The following is a 21,605-nucleotide window of genomic DNA, read 5'->3' on the forward strand; positions in this document are numbered from 1 at the left end:
GGCCACACAGTTGACATCGCACGTGACAAAGCCGAATGCCTCAACTCTGTGTTCGCCTCGAAATCCTTAGTCCCAAACCCATCTCTCTCTGTTCCCACCTTTCCCAGTCGAACCCAAATGCTCCTGGACTCTGTGTCCTTCTCTCCTGACAAGGTGGAGGAGTTTTTGTCAAACCTCGACTCTGATTCTGCAACTGGACCAGACGGCATCAGCCCACGGGTCCTAAAATCCTGCTCTGCCGCTCTATCTCACCCTCTCTCTGTTCTTTTCACCCTCTCTTTTGCTCAAGGTCATCTGCCAGCATCCTGGAAATCAGCAAACATTACCGCTTTACACAAAAAAGGTGCAAAAACAGATCCTTGCAACTACAGACCAATCAGCCTGCTCCCAATTATCAGCAAAGTCATGGAATCCATCATTGCTTCGGATATGAAATCTTTCCTCTTCTCCAATGGCTTGATCTCTGATCATCAATTTGGTTTCAGACCAGGTCACTCTACTCTGGACATGCTGCTTCTGCTGTCTCAACAATGGATGGAGGTCCTGAATGCCAAACAGGAAATCAGAGCTGTCTCCCTTGACATATCAAGGGCCTTTGATACGGTCTGGCACCCAGCTCTGCTCACCAAACTCTCCTCCTATGGTATCCATGGAAATCTCCATGTATGGCTTGCGGACTTCCTCTCTGGTCGTAGTCAACGTGTGGCCCTGAATGGATTTCTCTCATCTCCCCTTCCTGTTCAGGCTGGAGTTCCCCAAGGAAGTGTGCTGGGCCCTGTGCTTTTTCTGGTCTTTATCAATGATCTCTCTGACTCTCTGGAAAATCCTCTCTATCTCTTTGCTGATGACTCCACTCTCTGCCGCTCCATTCCTCTTCCCTCAGATAGGCAGTCTGCAGCCTCCTCACTCTCTGAAGACCTGGACAAAATCACAGACTGGTCAAACAAGTGGAACATGTCTTTCAATCCTGCCAAATCTCACTCTCTTACTATGTCTCTCCGAAAAGATCGACTGGACAACCCTCCCATCTACTTTCTCAACAATCCTCTCCAAGAAGTTCTGTCACTCAAGCTTTTGGGTCTCACTATCTGCCATGATCTTTCTTGGGAAAACCACATTTCCAAGCTGGCCTCCAAAGCCAGTCGCCGACTGGGCATCCTCCGTCGTGCGAAGTCCTTCCTCGGCACACCTGAGCTCCTCACCACATACAAGGCTTTCATCCGCAGCTCAATGGAATACTGTTCTCCCTATGGGCTGGTGCTCCTGCCTCACACCTGGCTCGGCTTCACGCTGTTGAATCCAAAGCTTTCAAAATCATTGGAATCTCCCGCGATGAAGCTATCTCTGAGGGCCTTTCACTCACTCACCGCAGGCAGGTAGGTGGTCTTTCTGTCTTCTACCGACTCCTCTCCGGCCTTGCTCCCCCAGCTCTCTCCGTGCTCTGTCCCCCAAATATTCCTACAGGTCGCACAAGATCTGCCAGCAACCCTCTGATGGTTAAACTGCCGAAATCTCGGCTCTCTGCTCACCTTCACTCTTTCATTCCTCTTTTCTCCCGCCTGTGGAACAAACTCCCACACTCCCTTCAATCCCTCTCCTCCCTCCAGGTCTTTAAAACAGCTGTTCACCACCATCTCTTATCTTCCCCCATCCATAACCTTGATCTTTTCTACCCCCACTAATTCACCCCAGATCCACCTTGTTTGAAATTCCAACTTATTTCCTGGAAATCCTGGCAGTGTCCATATGTTTATACCTCTCCCACCCCCCCCCCCCTTCACATGCCTCCCCCCCTTCACATGCCTCCCCCCTTCACATGCCTCCCCCCCAACTCCTCTCCCTCCCACAGATCTCTCGATGTCTCCAATGTCTCTCGGTCCCTGCTCTCAAATGTTGTGTTTGTGTCCATCCCCCTCTCTCCCCATCATGTCTACCGCTCCCGATGTTATTTGTTTTATGTGTCTGTTTGTCTTTCTGTGTGATTAATTTTCGCTCTTTCACGAGCCTCGATCTTGTATACAAAAAAAAAAAAAAAAAAAAAAAGCTCTGAAAAGGAACAGTTTTCAACCGTTTCAAGGACGACTCTTCCATAGGGCTGCCAGATGTTCACCTAAAGTTTCATATTGGCCGGTTCATCATCGGAAGCTGGTGACAATCCATCACATGGATGACTCCAGAAAGTTCCATCGAAGTAGTTAAATGCATCTGTGAACATTTACTGTGAAGGAGGGCTGTACTCATGTCAGGAGTTGGGGTTGTCCTCGCCTCTCCAGTGCTGGGCACCAAACTTTCACATGAAGGACCTTTGAATCCACACTATGGGTCTACCCAGTGTTGAAGGTCTATATTGAGTAGTTACGGAAATAGCCAGGCTCAAATTCAGCGAAAATACAATCTTTTTGACATAAGTATCACTTTCACATTTTTACTAAACCAATTATACACCACTAAAAGCCTTCAAAATTCGTTGGCTGGTAACACCTGGGCTGTGTACGCCCAAAAATCTGAGCCCCAATTCCATTTAAGAGAGAAAATACTGCACCATGAAGTCTGCAGAAAAGATAGAATTTCCCCTTTTGTGGTCCACATGACCAACTTTGATCCCATTGTTTGAAATAACTGGAAGCACTTATGGGTAAAAACTTTAACACAGGTTAACTATCTAAAATGTTGTTAGTTTTGTTAGCTATCGGAAATGTTGTAAAACAAAGTCTCCCGAATCTCAGCTTATGGCCTGTTAAGAAAGAAACGCAGATACATCTTAATTATAATGATGATAAATCAGACTTTATCACGTGGTTTATTATCTCCGATATAAAACACAACGTCAGTTTGTGTGTTTGTACTGATGTCTGTACTCCTTCACAAGGATGATTTTAATCGGGTTCTAAATGCCACTCTCTTACACTAATGTGTGTTCAGAATGGTCTATTTTGAGGATAAAACAAACTCAAAAAACATTTTACATAAAAGAGTAATTTTGTCTCTTCTATTGGAATTGTAGACGGTGGCCTGCAAACTGAGTCTCAAGGGGGGTGTACAGAAGCGTTTTTTTTAAATAAAAATAAATACAAGGAACAGGGAGGCGAAATTTGCTGCACATGATGTGCAACACGTGGAATAAAACGAGTGTTTATTTAGGTCCGTCCATAGGATGTCTAATAAATAAAGATATAAGCACACCTGATGCTAGGCCGAGGCTTCAGACTTTGGCACGCTCACGAGGCTGCACCGGCGAATGAACTGTTCCATCCTATCATTTTGACGGGTGTTTTACTAGTGTGTAATAAATTACGTGACTCATCATACAGCCCATTATTCATGTATCTTGAATTGTCATCTAACCTCTCACCATAGTTGAGATAAAAGGGAATTTTGAGGTTAAAAGAAACATTGACCTCCGACTATGTGCAAACCTCATATAAAGCAAGTACTTCCACCCCTTCATGAAACGTTTATTTTCCATTTCGTTGTTATTGTCTCTGATACCTCTACAGGTGCGCTTGTGTAGACCACTTAAGGCTACACACAGGATGTTGCATGGCAGAGATCCCATTGCTCAGGAGCAATGCGGTAACAACTGAGAGGTGTGGTTATAAGTGGTTTAATACACAGTTTATGATGTGGTTTAATATTGGTACCTTTACAGTTTTTGATGTGGTTTAATATTGGTACCTTTACAGTTTTTGGTGTGGTTTAATATTGGTACCTTTACAGTTTTTGATGTGGTCTAATATTGGTACCTTTACAGGTTTTGATGTGGTTTAATATTGGTACCTTTACAGGTTTTGATGTGATTTAATATTGGTACCTTTACAGTTTTTGATGTGGTTTAATATTGATACCTTTACAGTTTTTGGTGTGGTTTAATATTGGTACCTTTACAGGTTTTGATGTGGTTTAATATTGGTACCTTTACAGGTTTTGATGTGATTTAATATTGGTACCTTTACAGGTTTTGATGTGATTTAATATTGGTACCTTTACAGTTTTTGATGTGGTCTAATATTGGTACCTTTACAGGTTTTGATGTGGTTTAATATTGGTACCTTTACAGGTTTTGATGTGGTTTAATATTGGTACCTTTACAGGTTTTGATGTGATTTAATATTGGTACCTTTACAGTTTTTGATGTGGTTTAATATTGATACCTTTACAGTTTTTGATGTGGTTTAATATTGGTACCTTTACAGTTTTTGGTGTGGTTTAATATTGGCACCATTACAGTTTATGATGTGGTTTAATATTGGTACCTTTACTGTTTATGATGTGTTTAAATATTGGTACCTTTGCAGTTTTTGATGTGGTTTATTATTGGCACCTTTAAAATTTTTGATGTGGGTTAATATTGGTACCATTACAGTTTTTGATGTGGTTTAATATTGGTACCTTTACCGTTTTTGATGTGGTTTAATATTGGTACCTTTACCGGTTTTGATGTGGTTTAATATTGGTACCTTTACAGGTTTTGATGTGGTTTAATATTGGTACCTTTACAGTTTTTGATGTGGTTTAATATTGGTTCCTTTGCAGCTTTTGGTGTCGTTTAATATTGTTACCTTTGCAGTTTTTGGTGTCGTTTAATATTGGTGCCTTTGCAGTTTTTGCTGTGCTTTAATATTGGTACCCTTGCAAGTTTTGATTTGGTTTAATATTGGTACCTTTGCAATTTCTGATGTCGTTTAATATTGGTACCTCTGCAGTTTTTGATATGGTTTAATATTGGTACCTTTACCGTTTTTGATGTGGTTTAATATTGGTACCTTTACCGGTTTTGATGTGGATTAATATTGGTACCTTTACCGTTTTTGATGTGGTTTAATATTGGTACCTTTGCAGTTTTTGATATAGTTTAATATTTGTACCTTTGCCATTTTTGACATAGTTTAATATTGGTACCGTTGCAGTTTTTGATGTGGTTTAATATTGGTACCTTTGCAATTTTGACGTAGTTTAATATTGGTACCTCTGCAGGTTTTGATGTGATTTAATATTGGTACCTTTACAGTTTTTGATGTGGTTTAATATTGATACCTTTACAGTTTTTGATGTGGTTTAATATTGGTACCTTTACAGTTTTTGGTGTGGTTTAATATTGGTACCTTTACAGGTTTTGATGTGGTTTAATATTGGTACCTTTACAGGTTTTGATGTGATTTAATATTGGTACCTTTACAGTTTTTGATGTGGTTTAATATTGATACCTTTATAGTTTTTGATGTGGTTTAATATTGGTACCTTTACAGTTTTTGATGTGGTCTCATATTGGTACCTTTACAGGTTTTGATGTGATTTAATATTGGTACCTTTACAGGTTTTGATGTGATTTAATATTGGTACCTTTACAGTTTTTGATGAGGTTTATTATTGGTACCTTTACAGTTTTTCATGTGGTTTAATATTGAACCTTTGCAGTTTTCGACGTCGTTTAATATTGGTGCCTTTACAGGTTTTGATGTGGTTTAATATTGGTACCTTTGCAGGTTTTGATGTGAATTAATATTGGTACCTTTGCAGTTTTTGATGTGGTTTATTATTGGTACCTTTACAGTTTTTGATGTGGTTTATTATTGGTACCGACACAGTTTTTGATGTGGTTTAATATTGGCACCATTACAGTTTATGATGTGGTTTAATATTGGTACCTTTACTGTTTATGATGTGTTTAAATATTGGTACCTTTGCAGTTTTTGATGTGGTTTATTATTGGCACCTTTAAAATTTTTGATGTGGGTTAATATTGGTACCATTACAGTTTTTGATGTGGTTTAATATTGGTACCTTTACCGTTTTTGATGTGGTTTAATATTGGTACCTTTACCGGTTTTGATGTGGTTTAATATTGGTACCTTTACAGGTTTTGATGTGGTTTAATATTGGTACCTTTACAGTTTTTGATGTGGTTTAATATTGGTTCCTTTGCAGCTTTTGGTGTCGTTTAATATTGTTACCTTTGCAGTTTTTGGTGTCGTTTAATATTGGTGCCTTTGCAGTTTTTGCTGTGCTTTAATATTGGTACCTTTGCAAGTTTTGATTTGGTTTAATATTGGTACCTTTGCAATTTTTGATGTCGTTTAATATTGGTACCTCTGCAGTTTTTGATATGGTTTAATATTGGTACCTTTACCGTTTTTGATGTGGTTTAATATTGGTACCTTTACCGGTTTTGATGTGGATTAATATTGGTACCTTTACCGTTTTTGATGTGGTTTAATATTGGTACCTTTGCAGTTTTTGATATAGTTTAATATTTGTACCTTTGCCATTTTTGACATAGTTTAATATTGGTACCGTTGCAGTTTTTGATGTGGTTTAATATTGGTACCTTTGCAATTTTGACGTAGTTTAATATTGGTACCTCTGCAGTTTTTGATGTGGTTTAATATTGGTACCTTTGCAGTTTTTGACGTGGTTTAATATTGGTACCGTTGCAGTTTTTGATGTGGTTTAATATTGGTACCTTTGCAGTTTTTGACGTAGTTTAATATTGGTACATTTGCAATTTTTGATGTGGTTTAATATTGGTACCTCTGCAGTTTTTGATGTGGTTTAATATTGGTACCTTTGCAGTTTTTGACGTGGTTTAATATTGGTACCTTTACCGTTTTTGATGTGGTTTAATATTGGTACCTTTGCAGTTTTTGGTGGAGTTTAATATTGGTACCTTTGCAGTTTTTGGTGTCATTTAATATTGGTACCTTTGCAATTTTTGATGTGGTTTAATATTGGTACCTTTGCAGTTTTTGGTGGAGTTTAATATTGGTACCTTTGCAGTTTTTGGTGTCGTTTAATATTGGTACCTTTGCCATTTTTGATGTGGTTTAATATTGGTACCTTTACAGGTTTTGATGTGGTTTATTATTGGTGCCTTTACAGTTTTTGATGTGGTTTAATATTGGTACCTTTACCGTTTTTGATGTGGTTTAATATTGGTACATTTGCAATTTTTGATGTGGTTTAATATTGGTACCTTCGCAGTTTTTGATGTAGTTTAATATTGGTACCTTTGCAGTTTTTGATGTAGTTTAGTATTGGTACCTTTGCAGTTTTTGATGTAGTTTAATATTGGTACCTTTGCAGTTTTTCATGTAGTTTAATATTGGTACCTTTACAGTTTTTGATATGAATCTTTAGGTGAAACATATTTTCGATTTCGAATAAGTGGTTGTGAAAGTTTACTTTGACATAAGCGTTGTTAAAAGGAAAGGCTTGAAAGTGGAGTGTGGGGCCTATGTGTAATATCCTGGCTAATCTCGTGGATGTTGTAAAGAAAGCTGAGCTGTAAGACCAACGGTGCAGTTCCCAAATCCCAGGATCACTTTGAAAAAGCCTCGGTAAGACGGGCGGACTAATTTCATGATAGTTGCCCACATGCTTGCAATTAGCACTTCAACAGTGTATGCTTACGTCACCTAGAAACGAGAACCGATATTAACGACAAAGTTAAAGACTCAATTCAATGTTTGCAATTTGTACAATTTGTACATTCAATGTGTGTAATTAGTGCAGAAGTATCCGTTTATAAGAAATTGTAAAAAATCAGGCACACCAAACAAATAACAGCACAGGATCAGAAGCACATGATCAGAAGCAAATGATCAGAAGCAAATGATCAGAAGGAGATGATCAGAAGATGATCAGAAGATGATCAGAAGCACATGATCAGAAGCACATGATCGGAAGGGGATGATCACAGGCATATGATCAGAAAGAGATGATCAGAACATCAGAAGGAGATGATCAGAAGGAGATGATCAGAACATCAGAAGGAGATGATCAGAACATCAGAAGGAGATGATCAGAAGGAGATGATCAGAACATCAGAAGGAGATGATCAGAAGGAGATGTTCAGAAGTAGATGATCAGAAGGAGATGATCAGAATATCAGAAGGAGATGATCAGAAGGAGATGATCAGAAGGAGATGATCAGAACATCAGGAGGAGATGATCAGAAGGAGATGATCGGAAGGGTATGATCAGAAGGGGATGATGAGAAGGAGATGATCAGAAGGTGATGATCAGAAGGAGATGATCAGAAGGAGATGATCAGAAAATCAGAATAAGATGATCAGATGATCAGAAGATCAGAAGAAGATGATCAGAAGAAGACGATCAGAAGGATATGATCAGAAGGAGATGATTAGAAGGAGATGATCAGAAAATCAGAATAAGATGATCGGAAGATCAGAAGATGATCAGAAGATGATGATCAGAAGGACATGATCAGAAGGAGAAGATCAGGAGGATATGATCAGAAGGAGATGATCAGAAGAAGACGATCAGAAGGAGATGATCAGAAGGAGATGATCAGAAGGAGACGATCAGAAGGAGACGATCAGAAGAAGACGATCAGAAGGAGACGATCAGAAGGAGACGATCAGAAGGAGACGATCAGAAGGAGACGATCAGAAGGAGACGATCAGAAGGAGACGATCAGAAGAAGACGATCAGAAGAAGACGATCAGAAGGAGACGATCAGAAGGAGACGATCAGAAGAAGACGATCAGGAAACTATCAGAAGGAGACGGTCAGAAGAAGACGATCAGGAAACGATCAGAAGGAGACGATCAGAAGAAGACGATCAGAAGGAGACGATCAGAAGGAGACGATCAGAAGAAGACGATCAGAAGGAGACGATCAGGAAACGATCAGAAGAAGACGATCAGAAGAAGACGATCAGGAAACGATCAGAAGAAGACGATCAGAAGAAGACGATCAGAAGGAGACGATCAGAAGAAGACGATCAGAAGAAGACGATCAGGAAACGATCAGAAGAAGACGATCAGAAGAAGACGATCAGGAAACGATCAGAAGGAGACGATCAGAAGAAGACGATCAGAAGAAGACGATCAGAAGGAGCCGATCAGAAGGACATGATCAGAACATTATGACCAGAAGGAGATTGCCAATTTTCTACAATCAGCTCTACTACTCTCAATAGTCCAATCAAGAAACGTCAACTTTGCTTTTTTTCAAATATGTAACAATACACGTAATTAGTAGGAAAGTATTTTTTTCTTAGATGAGAAAATTATTTGTCGGAAGATAAACATACTATAATGGAGCTGTGGTGTATGTGTTTTGTGTGTGTGTGTGTGTGTTTGTGTGTGTGTGTGTGTGTGTGTGTGTGTGTGTGTGTGTGTGTGTGTGTGTGTGTGTGTGTGTGTGTGTATGTATGTATGTATGTATGTGTGTGTGTGTGTATGTATGTATGTATGTATGTATTTGTGCATGTGTATATATATATATGTACAGTCACGTGAAAAAATAAGTACACCCCATGTAAAGTTTTGACTTTTTCAACATATTTCAACATACAGCTATTTGATCTTCATTTCAACAATATTGATAGATAAAGGTGATATAATATAACAAATATCATGAAACATTTACATTTTGTAGTCCATTGTAAAATTTAAATAAACACAAATGCAAATTTCGCATGTGGAAAAAGTAAGTACACCCCTACATTTATCACTACTTCAAATACCTAAATTTAGAATCAGGTGCACCAGCTCAGGTGCAAATGATTAGAATATTGTCAGAGGATCTTGGAGGAACGTGTCTTATTTAAACCTCAGACATTTAGTTTGGTTTGCTCTTTGTTGTTGAAGTGTGCGGCGTCACCATGCCTAGATCAAAAGAGCTCTCTGAGGCCTTCAGAAAGAAGGTTATCGATGCCTACGAGTCTGGGAAGGGATTTAAAAAGATCTCCAAACAATTTGAAATCAATCATTCGACTGTCTGGAAGATCATCTACAACTGGAGAAGATTCCAAACAACTCCCAACTTGTTCAGGCCAGGCTGCCCCAGCAAGTTCAGCCCGAGAGCAGACGGCAAGATGCTGAAAGAAGTCTCGAAGAACCCCAGAATGTCATCACGGGACCTACAGGTAGCTCTTGCACTGTTGATGTCAAAGTGCACGAGTCTACCATTAGAAAGAGGCTGCACAAATTTGATCTACATGGGAGGTGTGCCAGGAGGAAACCTTTGCTGTCCAGAAAGAACATCAGGGCAAGACTAAAGTTTGCCAATGAACACTTAGGCAAAGACCCGCACTTCTGGAACAATGTGCTCTGAACAGATGAGTCAAAGGTAGAGCTATTTGGCCACAGTACCAGAAGACATGTTTGGCGAAATCCAAAGACAGCATTTGACCACAAGAATCTGATACCAACTGTAAAGCATGGTGGTGGAAATATTATGGTTTGGGGCAGCTTTGCTGCATCAGGGCCTGGGCAGCTCACCATCATAGAATCCACTATGAATTCTTCATTGTACCAGAGTGTGCTTGAGGATAATGTGAGGCCATCTGTCGGAAAGTCGAAGCTCAACCGAAGGTGGACCTTGCAACATGACAATGACCCTAAACATACCAGTAAATCCACCAAGGAATGGCTGAAAAGAAAGAAATGGAGGGTTCTGGAATGGCCAAGTCAAAGCCCGGATCTAAATTCCATCGAGATGTTGTGGGGGGATTTGAAACGAGCTGTGCATGCAAGAAACCCCTCAAACATCACACAGCTGAAAGAATTCTGCATGGAGGCGTGGGCAATAATTTCTCCCAGTCGATGTCAGAGACTGGTAGACAGTTATAAGAAATGCCTACTTGAGGTTGTTTCTGCCAAAGGGGGGCAATACCACCTGTTAGAGCCAAGGGTGTACTTACTTTTTTCACAAGCGAAATTTGCATTTATGTTTATTTAAATTATACAATGGACTACAAAATGTAAATGTTTCATGATATTTGTTATATTATAATCACCTTTATCTATCATTATTGTTGAAATGAAGATCAAATAGCTGTATGTTGAAATATGTCGAAAAAGTCAAAACTTTACATGGGGTGTACTTACTTTTTCACGTGACTAGATATAGGTGTAGGGCTATAGGCCTTCCTGCCAGCCCTCTATGTTCGTACTATTTATAGAAACGTATACATTGAAAAATAAAAAATTTAAAATAAAAAAATAATTTGTTACATAAAATATAGAATTTTTTTTCTTTAAAAAATAAAATTTAAAAAAATTAAAATAGAAAACTAGAACGGCACTCGGTAGTGCGCATACCTCCGTGAGGCTGAACAGTTTCGTTTTGTATCCCACTGATAGGCCGGATCTGGATTCGGACCTGAACCAAAATCTTATCGGCTTGTTCTTGTCACCAAACCAACTCATCCCCCAAGTTTAGTCAAACTCATCCATTACTTTTTGAAATATCATGTTATATATCGCTTTTCGCCCTATCTCTCAATGGGGAAGAATCACTTAAAATTAAATACTTCTCGTATTCATATTTAGATCTTCACCACAATCTAATAATTTCGTCCTTGTCACATACCCAACCTCTCCACCAAGTTTCGCCCAAATCCATCTTTAACTTTTTGAGATTTCCTGCTATGTATCGTTTTTGGCCATATCTCCCAATGGTGAAGAATCACTTTAAAAATTCTACTAGCCAGATCCGAATCCGGATATTCACCAAAATCTAATCATTTAGTCCTTGTGACACACAATCTGTCCACCAAGTTTCGTCCAAGTCCGTTCACAGCTTTTTGAGAGATCCTGCTATGTATCGTTTTTGGCCCTATTTCCAATTGGTGAAGAATCACTTAATAATTATACTAGCCGGATCCGGATCTTCACCAAAATCTAATCATTTCGTTTTTGTCACATACGCTGTAAAACATACGTGTCTGTAAAAGCATCATTTCACATCATCTTGAAGTCAAAGTGTAAAAGCTTCATTTCACATCATCTTGAAGTCAGAGTGTAAAAGCTTCATTTTACATCATCTTGAAGTCAGAGTGCAAAAGCCTCATTTCACATCATCTTGAAGTCAGAGTGTAAAAGCTTCATTTTACATCATCTTGAAGTCAGAGTGTAAAAGCTTCATTTCACATCATCTTGAAGTCAGAGTGTAAAAGCTTCATTTTACATCATCTTGAAGTCAGAGTGTAAAAGCTTCATTTTACATCATCTTGAAGTCAGAGTGTAAAAGCTTCATTTCACATCATCTTGAAGTCAGAGTGTAAAATCTTCATTTCACATCATCTTGAAGTCAGAGTGTAAAAGCCTCATTTCACATAATCTTGAAGTCAGAGTGTAAAAGCTTCATTTCACATAATCTTGAAGTCAGAGTGTAAAAGCTTCATTTCACATCATCTTGAAGTCAGAGTGTAAAAGCTTCATTTCACATCATCTCGAAGTCAGAGTGTAAAAGCTTCATTTCACATCATCTTGAAGTCAGAGTGGAAAAGCTTCATTTCACATCATCTTGAAGTCAGAGTGTAAAATCTTCATTTCACATCATCTTGAAGTCAGAGTGTAAAAGCTTCATTTCACATCATCTTGAAGTCAGAGTGTAAAAGCTTCAATTCACATCATCTTGAAGTCAGAGTGTAAAAGCATCATTTCACAGCATCTTGAAGTCAGAGTGCAAAAGCTTCATTTTACATCAACTTGAAGTCAGAGTGTAAAAGCTTCATTTTACATCATCTTGAAGTCAGAGTGTAAAAGCTTCATTTCACATCATCTTGAAGTCAGAGTGTAAAAGCATCATTTCACATCATCTTGAAGTCAGAGTGTAAAAGCTTCATTTTACATCATCTTGAAGTCAGAGTGTAAAAGCATCATTTCACATCATCTTGAAGTCAGAGTGCAAAAGCTTCATTTTACATCATCTTGAAGTCAGAGTGTAAAAGCATCATTTCACATCATCTTGAAGTCAGAGTGTAAAAGCTTCATTTTACATCATCTTGAAGTCAGAGTGTAAAAGCCTTATTTCACATAATCTTGAAGTCAGAGTGTAAAAGCTTCATTTCACATCATCTTGAAGTCAGAGTGTAAAAGCTTCATTTCACATCATCTTGAAGTCAGAGTGTAAAAGCTTCATTTCACATAATCTTGAAGTCAGAGTGTAAAAGCTTCATTTCACATCATCTTGAAGTCAGAGTGTAAAAGCTTCATTTCACATCATCTTGAAGTCAGAGTGTAAAAGCTTCATTTCACAGCATCTTGAAGTCAGAGTGTAAAAGCTTCATTTTACATCATCTTGAAGTCAGAGTGTAAAAGCCTCATTTCACATAATCTTGAAGTCAGAGTGTAAAAGCCTCATTTCACATCATCTTGAAGTCAGAGCGAAAAAACTTCATTTCACATCATCTTGAAGTCAGAGCGAAAAAACTTCATTTCACATCATCTTGAAGTCAGAGTGGAAAAGCTTCATTTCACATCATCTTGAAGTCAGAGTGGAAAAGCTTCATTTCACATCATCTTGAAGTCAGAGTGTAAAAGCTTCATTTTACATCATCTTGAAGTCAGAGTGTAAAAGCTTCATTTCACATAATCTTGAAGTCAGAGTGTAAAAGCTTCATTTCACATCATCTTGAAGTCAGAGTGTAAAAGCTTCATTTCACATCATCTTGAAGTCAGAGTGTAAAAGCTTCATTTCACATCATCTTGAAGTCAGAGTGTAAAAGCTTCATTTCACATCATCTTGAAGTCAGAGTGTAAAAGCTTCATTTCACATCATCTTGAAGTCAGAGTGTAAAAGCTTCATTTCACATCATCTCGAAGTCAGAGTGTAAAAGCTTCATTTCACATCATCTTGAAGTCAGAGTGTAAAAGCTTCAATTCACATCATCTTGAAGTCAGAGTGTAAAAGCTTCATTTCACATCATCTTGAAGTCAGAGTGTAAAAGCTTCATTTCACATCATCTTGAAGTCAGAGTGTAAAAGCTTCATTTCACATCATCTTGAAGTCAGAGTGTAAAAGCTTCATTTCACATCATCTTGAAGTCAGAGTGTAAAAGCTTCATTTCACATCATCTTGAAGTCAGAGTGTAAAAGCTTCATTTCACATCATCTTGAAGTCAGAGTGTAAAAGCTTCATTTCACATCATCTTGAAGTCAGAGTGTAAAAGCTTCATTTCACATCATCTTGAAGTCAGAGTGTAAAAGCTTGATTTCCCATCGCTCGCAGGCATCCTCAACCTCCCTCGCCATAACACATTACCTTACCCTGAGCCATGTTCTCTGAGAGAATTTCGCGAAATGATTTTTATTTCAGAGCACGTGACCACTATGGGGTCACGGTAAGTCGCGGTTCTTTGCGGTAAAGATGGATGAAATGTGGTGTAATGTGTTGTGTCAGGAATAACGGTGTCAACATGCTGGCTCCGTTTGCGATATAGCGAGCGGAGTTCCGATACCGTTGATCGTGCAGCGTTTGTTTTGATTCTCAGCCAACTTAATGGAAAAGTGTTGGAATCTCAAGGAAACGAAGTTTTTTTTTCTTTTTTTGGCATTTTGGATGCGCTTTCATTTTTTTTCTCTCTTCCTTGGGGTCTTGTCTATTTTCCACGCAGTTTCACAGTAGTTTCCCAAAGACATGACCTATTATTTCGTTTTTTGGGAGTTTGTAATAAAAGCCACTTGGTTTCCATGTCACAATTGCTGTGGAATTACTCAACGTGCTCGAATTTGTGCCAAATTCTTATACATATGTATAAATAGCCAAGCTACTGTAAGACAATTGATGGTGGAAGGTTAAGATATAGACAATGAGCTGGTAGAAAAAATATAATAATGGAGAGCTACGTAAGCGAACCTCTATGGCAATTGCATGTATATGTAAATCCATTCAAAATTTCACTTCCATTTCAAATTTCACAAAAAAAAAAAATTTCAAGTTTTCGCCATTCCCTTGGGAACAAAATTTCATGTTGTCATTTCAAATGTCCCTTCCATGATCCGCCATCTTGTCCCTTCCATGATCCGCCATCTTGCTCACGTGATCTTGCTTTGGTCTGGCACGACCGATAAATTATTTTCACCTGGTGATTAAAATCAATAAATTACAATACAGTATTGTACAGAACGGATTTTGAATTCGAAACCGCTCATCATTTACGCCAGCTATACCGGCTTCAGTTTTCCACTAGCTACACCGACTTCATTTAAGCCAGGTACGCCGATTTCAGTTTTCCGCCAGCTACACCGACTTCATTTAAGCCAGGTATACCGATTTCAGTTTTCCGCCAGCTACACCGACTTCATTTAAGCCAGGTATACCGATTTCAGTTTTCCACCATCTACACCGATTTCAGTTTCCCGCCAGCTACACCGACTTCATTTAAGCCAGGTACGCCGATTTCAGTTTTCCGCCAGCTACACCGACTTCATTTAAGCCAGGTATACCGATTTCAGTTTTCCGCCATCGACACAGACTTCAGTTTTCCGCCAGCTACACCGACTTCATTTAAGCCAAGTACACCGATTTAAGTTTTCCACCATCTACACCGAATTCAGTTTTCCGCCAGATACACCGCCTTCATTTAAGCCAGGTACACCGATTTCAGTACGTACTTGCCAGTCGGACCGACATGCCTGGTCCAGTCGACTAGAAGTCTAGACTATATAGCCTACAGTCGGTAAGTCCTGCATTCTATCCCAATCTATCCATTTAATAAAATTAATTTGAATTTTAAGTCAAAGCCCAAGAACAAACAACCTAGCCTAGCTAGGCCTAAGCCTACAGATGTTTGCGAGGGCTGCGTACTCGATCAACTGACCATTGTCGACGAAGCTCTCACTCTACGCAATGCGTATTTTCATATTATAATGTATAATAATAATAATGAATTAACATCAACGCAGGATGAGGCCTTTCAGCCCATGAAGCCTGTACAATGGCTGCCAACCTATGTTTAAATTCTGAGCATCAAGCAAGGAAGCATGTGTTAACTTATCCCTAGTCTCATATTGTCCCAATTCATATGAAAGGGTGACTTGGCTGGGACAATCCATTGGGACAATCGAAACATTACTTAATGTCATCCACTCTGACCAATTAATCGATAAATTTATTATTGATTCTCTCGTTTTCGTCATACCTGTCAGGCTACCCACCTGACGCCTTCTTACTTGATTTTTGTTTGTCTGTGAGCACGATATCTCAAAAGGTTGTGGACGAGTTATAATCAAACTTGGTGGACGAGTTGGTTAGGCGACAAGAACAAGCCGATTAGGTTTTGGTTCAGGTCCGAATCCAGATCTGACCTATTAGTGGTATACAAAAGGTAAAGTGTTCAGCCTAGCGGAGGTATGCTGTCTACCTGGTGCAGTTCTAGTTTTTGATGGTTTCCTGACTAATGGTCCATCTAAACATTTGAATACACTTGATGTTGTTATTAACAAGAAATTCCTTATTTACCGCCATCTTAATTTTTACCATACACATAAAAAGCAGCAAACGTGTGATTATGGACATTTTTCTTCTTTTAACACAAAAGCAAATTTCTTCAAACATCATGAATGTGCACACCTTGCTCTTCCTCAAATAAATTAAAATCACGGTAAAAAGTAAAAACCACCCTTGACATTTTATTGCACCCGTGCATCATTGTGCCATTTTCCTTTCTTAAACAAAAAAACTCAACAACATGGCTGACAGGATTGGGAAGATGTATCGCACTCACCTTTCACCTGTCTGGTGTGGGTGTGTCTCCAAGCGTGAGTATAACCCCTTTCGCAAGCAGATCATCGGATGTGACGTTTAATATGCTGGGAATACACCTGCCAACACTGTTGTTGGTGGGAGTTTTGAAGATCCTATGGTGTCTTTCTCAAAGAGTAGACCAATGGCACCCGGCCTAAATCTCAAACTACCGCCCTGGTAAACACCCCAGGCAGCCAATCGCTGATGGGATATTTGTTTAAAATCTTCATAAATTCCTAGCATCTGTCTGCAAGATGCACCGTGCGTTTCAGGGTCGGCCCAATTGCGCTACCTTACGAAGACTACTTCAGCAGCACCAGGTCCCTGGACCTGTAGATGGTGTGGGACTCGAACAACTCGTACAGATGAACTCCACCTCTGTTTATAATGCATTCTTTTCTTTTCTGTTATGCCTTGTGTTTAATTAAGTGCACATTGTAATTTTACGATTTATTTATCATGTTGTTGTTGTTATTTTGTGGTTGGCATTATCCTAATGTGGTGGGTTTTTTATATTATGTAATACCAGCAGGAGTACCCCCACATTGCCCGGTGATGTTCTAGTCCTGTTGGCATTTTGAAGAAATCAATTTGGGGTTTTTATTTTTTGTAGGTGCCTAAAACATTTCCCTACCTACACACAATAAGAAAAATTAATATTTAATACTAGCCGAAACCCGTGGAACATCCACGGAAGGGAGGATGTGGTGTATGGATAGAGTGTACCATTATGGATGGCATAGGGGATTTGCTTGTCCGAGTAAGAGTTAGGAAGAAAGATGAGAATGAAGAGTGCGTATATGAACAACGATCGCCGACACCGGCACAAATGCATGCTCTGGATTGTCCAATCAGCGGACGGCTTGCTTCGCCTTCGCCCAGCAGACGCCAATACGATGGCGTCGTAAGATGGCGTCGTATCGGATGCTTTTGGGCCCCAACGTCGGCTAATTCAGATTTTTCGAGTATGGCTGTATGTGATAAACAAAGAGCGCGGTTCGTAGATCGTAAATCCATTAGTGCCCTGGGCATCGGGTCACTGGGTGCGGCGTAAGAGGGATAACAAAGTCGAGTCCTTACGCTATTATTATATAGATGAGATTACACATACACACTCACTAATCTGGGACAATTTATTATTACCTTTCACATAGCTTCAAAGGCTCAGGCACCATAGTAGAACCACCTTTAGAGGCCATTTTTCTCTGCAGAGCAGGGTTTGGCCTTTTTCGGGTACCGTGGTCCCCTTTTTGAAGCAATGTTTTATGGCCGGATGCCCTTCCTGCCGCCAACCCTGTTAGTCGCCTCTTGCGACACACAGGGAATTACCAGTGAACTGGTACTCAATTTGCCGACCTCAGAAGGATGAACAGGCTGAGTCAACCCCCCTGGCGTTAATTCAGCAATCGACCGGGATTCGAACCCAGGATCCTAGGATCCCGAGCTGGCACCCGAACCGCTAAGCCAACACCAGGCACCATAGAGCGATTTTTTTAAATCCAAAAACAAAATCGAACTTTTGTTTTTTTCCAAATTTTTTCTTTTAGCTAAAAACACTCCCCCGACACTCACTCGAAGATCCGTTCAGCCATCCGAGAAAAATGGTGATACACAGACAGACAGACAAACGGCTCTCTTATTGTATAAATTCTAACATGTTATAGGGTTTTTACTATAACTCGTGAATCCATAAAAACCATTTAAGTTGATGTAGTTCTCGACAGCGAGAACAAATTCCAACATACATTTGTTTTCATGTATGTCTCCTCAAACTTGTTGCTTAACATTTATTACTCCCGCGAGGGAGTAATGCATTCGATCGTGTCCGTGTGTGTGTGTGTTCGTGTGTTTGTGAACAAGATATCTGGATAAGTTCTGAACGGATTTGGATGAAATTTGGTGGGATGATTGCCGTTGGGATAAGGAAGAATTGATTAGTTTTTGGTGAAGCTCAGGATATTATTCCGGATCCAGGGAATTTTTTGAAGGATTTTTTTTACAATTGGAAGATCGGGCTCATTTTTTTTTTAACATTATCTTCTATATATTCTATATTTAACATTGTGATATGAAAATAGTTTTCATATTTGTTGCAAATTTAGTTTAAACTCGTGGTTATGCGTTAGAGCATATTTTGTGTATTTTGTTAGCAGCATCGTCTTCAAGGTTTTTTTTCTTTCTAATAAAGACATATTCTGTGATTTTAAAACCACCAAAGTGTGTATTAGGTTTCCCCATGTCATAAAATGTATCGTTTGATACGTATAATGCTTTAAAACTGGTTTTTGGGGGGGTTTTTTTTTGCTGCATTAGAGATATCAACATTTACCTCAGCGAATGTCAATCGCGGTGTCAGTATTTGATGAACTTATAAAGACTTAGGTGATTTATACGTGTGACCAGCATGTGCACGGGATTCTTCCCAGAAGAATGAGTGGTCGCATTAGCTTGTACGACTTAAAATGAGCGAGTTTTGTTTTGACGTTTGGGCCAGTTTTACATGTTGTATCCCTAAGGAATGAAACAAACGTTTTCCTGGCTTACAATTTTATTTGAAGTCACACATGACTCAAAATACACTCACTTATATAGAATTGAACGCTGAATCCGAAAATGTAAGTGAAATTGCCTTGTTTTTTTATAACATTATCTTCTATATCTAAATATATATATCTGTGCAGTGTCTGTCTTGTGTTGTCTTGCCTTGTGTTATCACTGAACTACTCCCTCAAACTTTTGTGAAATCGTACTATTCCAACTTGACCCACGGCGGGAGTATGCGCCCTACTGAGTGGTGTTCTAGTTTGAGGCTTGTGTTTGTGTGTTTGTGTGTCTGTGTTGTCAGACTTACCGGTGGCTGTTCTATAAACCTGGAATGATGTATACAAAAAAGTATAATAATATAATTTTCATTCCTCCCACAGTTAAGTCCCCTCGACGAGCAGCAATGCTCCAACCACAGCCTCATGACCTGCCAGCCTGCCAAGGAATGCTGCACCACGCGCTCCCCACGCCTCACTTGCCCATATTTATTTGCTCAGCATTGTCTTCTTAAGCGGAGCAGACCTCGTAGAGCGCCCTCTCAGCCACTGTGTTAGCAAACAGCGCGGCAGGGCCCCAGCACGCGCCGCTGCAATGGAGACGCCCACGGCCGCGACCTGGGCTCTGTATTTATTGAAACTCACCCCAGGCAGCCAATCGCTGATGGAATATTTGTTTAAAATCCTTTTCAAATTCCTACCATCTGCCTGCAAGATGCGCCGTGCCTTTCAACCTTGGCCCGAGCGTGCTACCTTGACACTGGTAATAAACTCGTGGGATAATTGAAAAGCCTGTGTTGCGTGGAATCGCAGCAGGACGTTAAAAAATGAACAGGTGAATCTGACGTTGAAGATTTTTTTTTACCATTGACTCCTAATACGGAAAGGGACATGGGAACGATGAAATAGTCATTTAACGGTATCAATGAAACTATTTAAATTTGAACAACACACTCGGTGGTGTAATGAGGCTAAACGTAACAATAAAGGGGAACCCGAAATATATATATATTATATTATATATATATATATATATATATAAAGTTCAAAAAACATTTACTTCTTCATGCAGCTGCATGGTGTGTGTACATGTGTACACCATGTGTACACCATTTTCCCGGTGTGTACCCCGGTTTAGAATAGGTACACCGTATCCCTGCGCATCGTAAGAGGCGACTAAGGGTTGGTGTCAGGAAGGGCATCCGGCCATAAAAACATTGCCTCAAACAGGAAACCATGATTGTCATGGGGCCCACAAGGCTAACCCCCGCTCTAGTGGGAAAAATGGCTTTAAAACGATCATTCATTCATTTTCATGCAGCTCCATGACTCAAAATTGGCATCCCTTTATATGAACTTTTCTAGAGCATTACTTGGTTCCTCCTAAGAACACGAAGGTAATCCAGCATTCACACGAAATTTTTTGGATGTGCCCTTTTTTTGGATCTTACTTTCTTTGGGCTTTTCTATTGTTTGGCATTTTCTACAAGGTATGGATGGAATGTCCCTTCTTTTCTACAGTTTGCCACATGGCACATACCATATAATGGAGCCTTTTCTATGCCACTGGCATTTTCCCCAAGAAAAAAAACAGAAAAAAATAATATATATATATACATATATATATATATATATATACGTATATATATATATATATATATATATATATATATATATATATATATATATATATATATATATATATATATATATATATATATATATATATATATACATACATACAGGGTGGTCCAGAAAACCTGGGCACATTTTGAAGAACGATACCTGCAACAAACAGCTAAGTTTATTATTGTTCTTTCGTGCAAAACAAAACATGATTACTCGTAAATGGATGTGACCGCATCTACACGCACAGGCATCACATGATACACAACAGGGTGAGGTGCATCACGTGATATGGATCGGGGTGAGCTTCGCTCACTGCTGCATGCGTTTGTCTTTGCATTAGTTCAGTTCATTGTGAATTAGACGCCCTAATATGACGGAGGATATTGTGAGACAGAAAATTTGCACTGTACGCTTGTATTCTGTATCTGGAAATTCTGCTGAAGTTCACAGACAACTTGTCAATGAATGTGGCGCCGACGCAATTGACAGAAGACCCATCGGCAGAATAAACAAGCAGTTTGATGAAACCGGCAGCATTCTTCCAAAACAGTCACCAGGTAGGCCTCAAACTGTTTGAACTGAGGAAAGCTAAGCGGTCATTCAACAACAACTCAACAGTGACACCATTAAAACTCATCGTTTATCAAACGTCACCAACATAAGCCGATCATCAATTCAAAGAATACGAAAAGACCTTAATGCGAAACCAAACATACCCAGATTAATTCACCAAGTATCGGAGGATGATTTTGACAGGTGCGTTGAGGCACATGAGACATTGCTTGGGTTAATGGACAATGGACATGGACAATGATTTGCAGAACAGGATCTTGTGGTCAGATGAATCCAAGTTTCCTTTATCTGGTTGCCTGATATTGGCAGTAGACAACCCACGATTTACTGTTGAGCACAACGTTCAGTATCAAGCTAGTGTGT

This window comes from Myxine glutinosa, chromosome 3 (assembly GCF_964187855.1).
Source record: "Myxine glutinosa chromosome 3, kmMyxGlut1.1, whole genome shotgun sequence".
In the NCBI taxonomy this organism is placed as follows: domain Eukaryota; kingdom Metazoa; phylum Chordata; class Myxini; order Myxiniformes; family Myxinidae; genus Myxine; species Myxine glutinosa.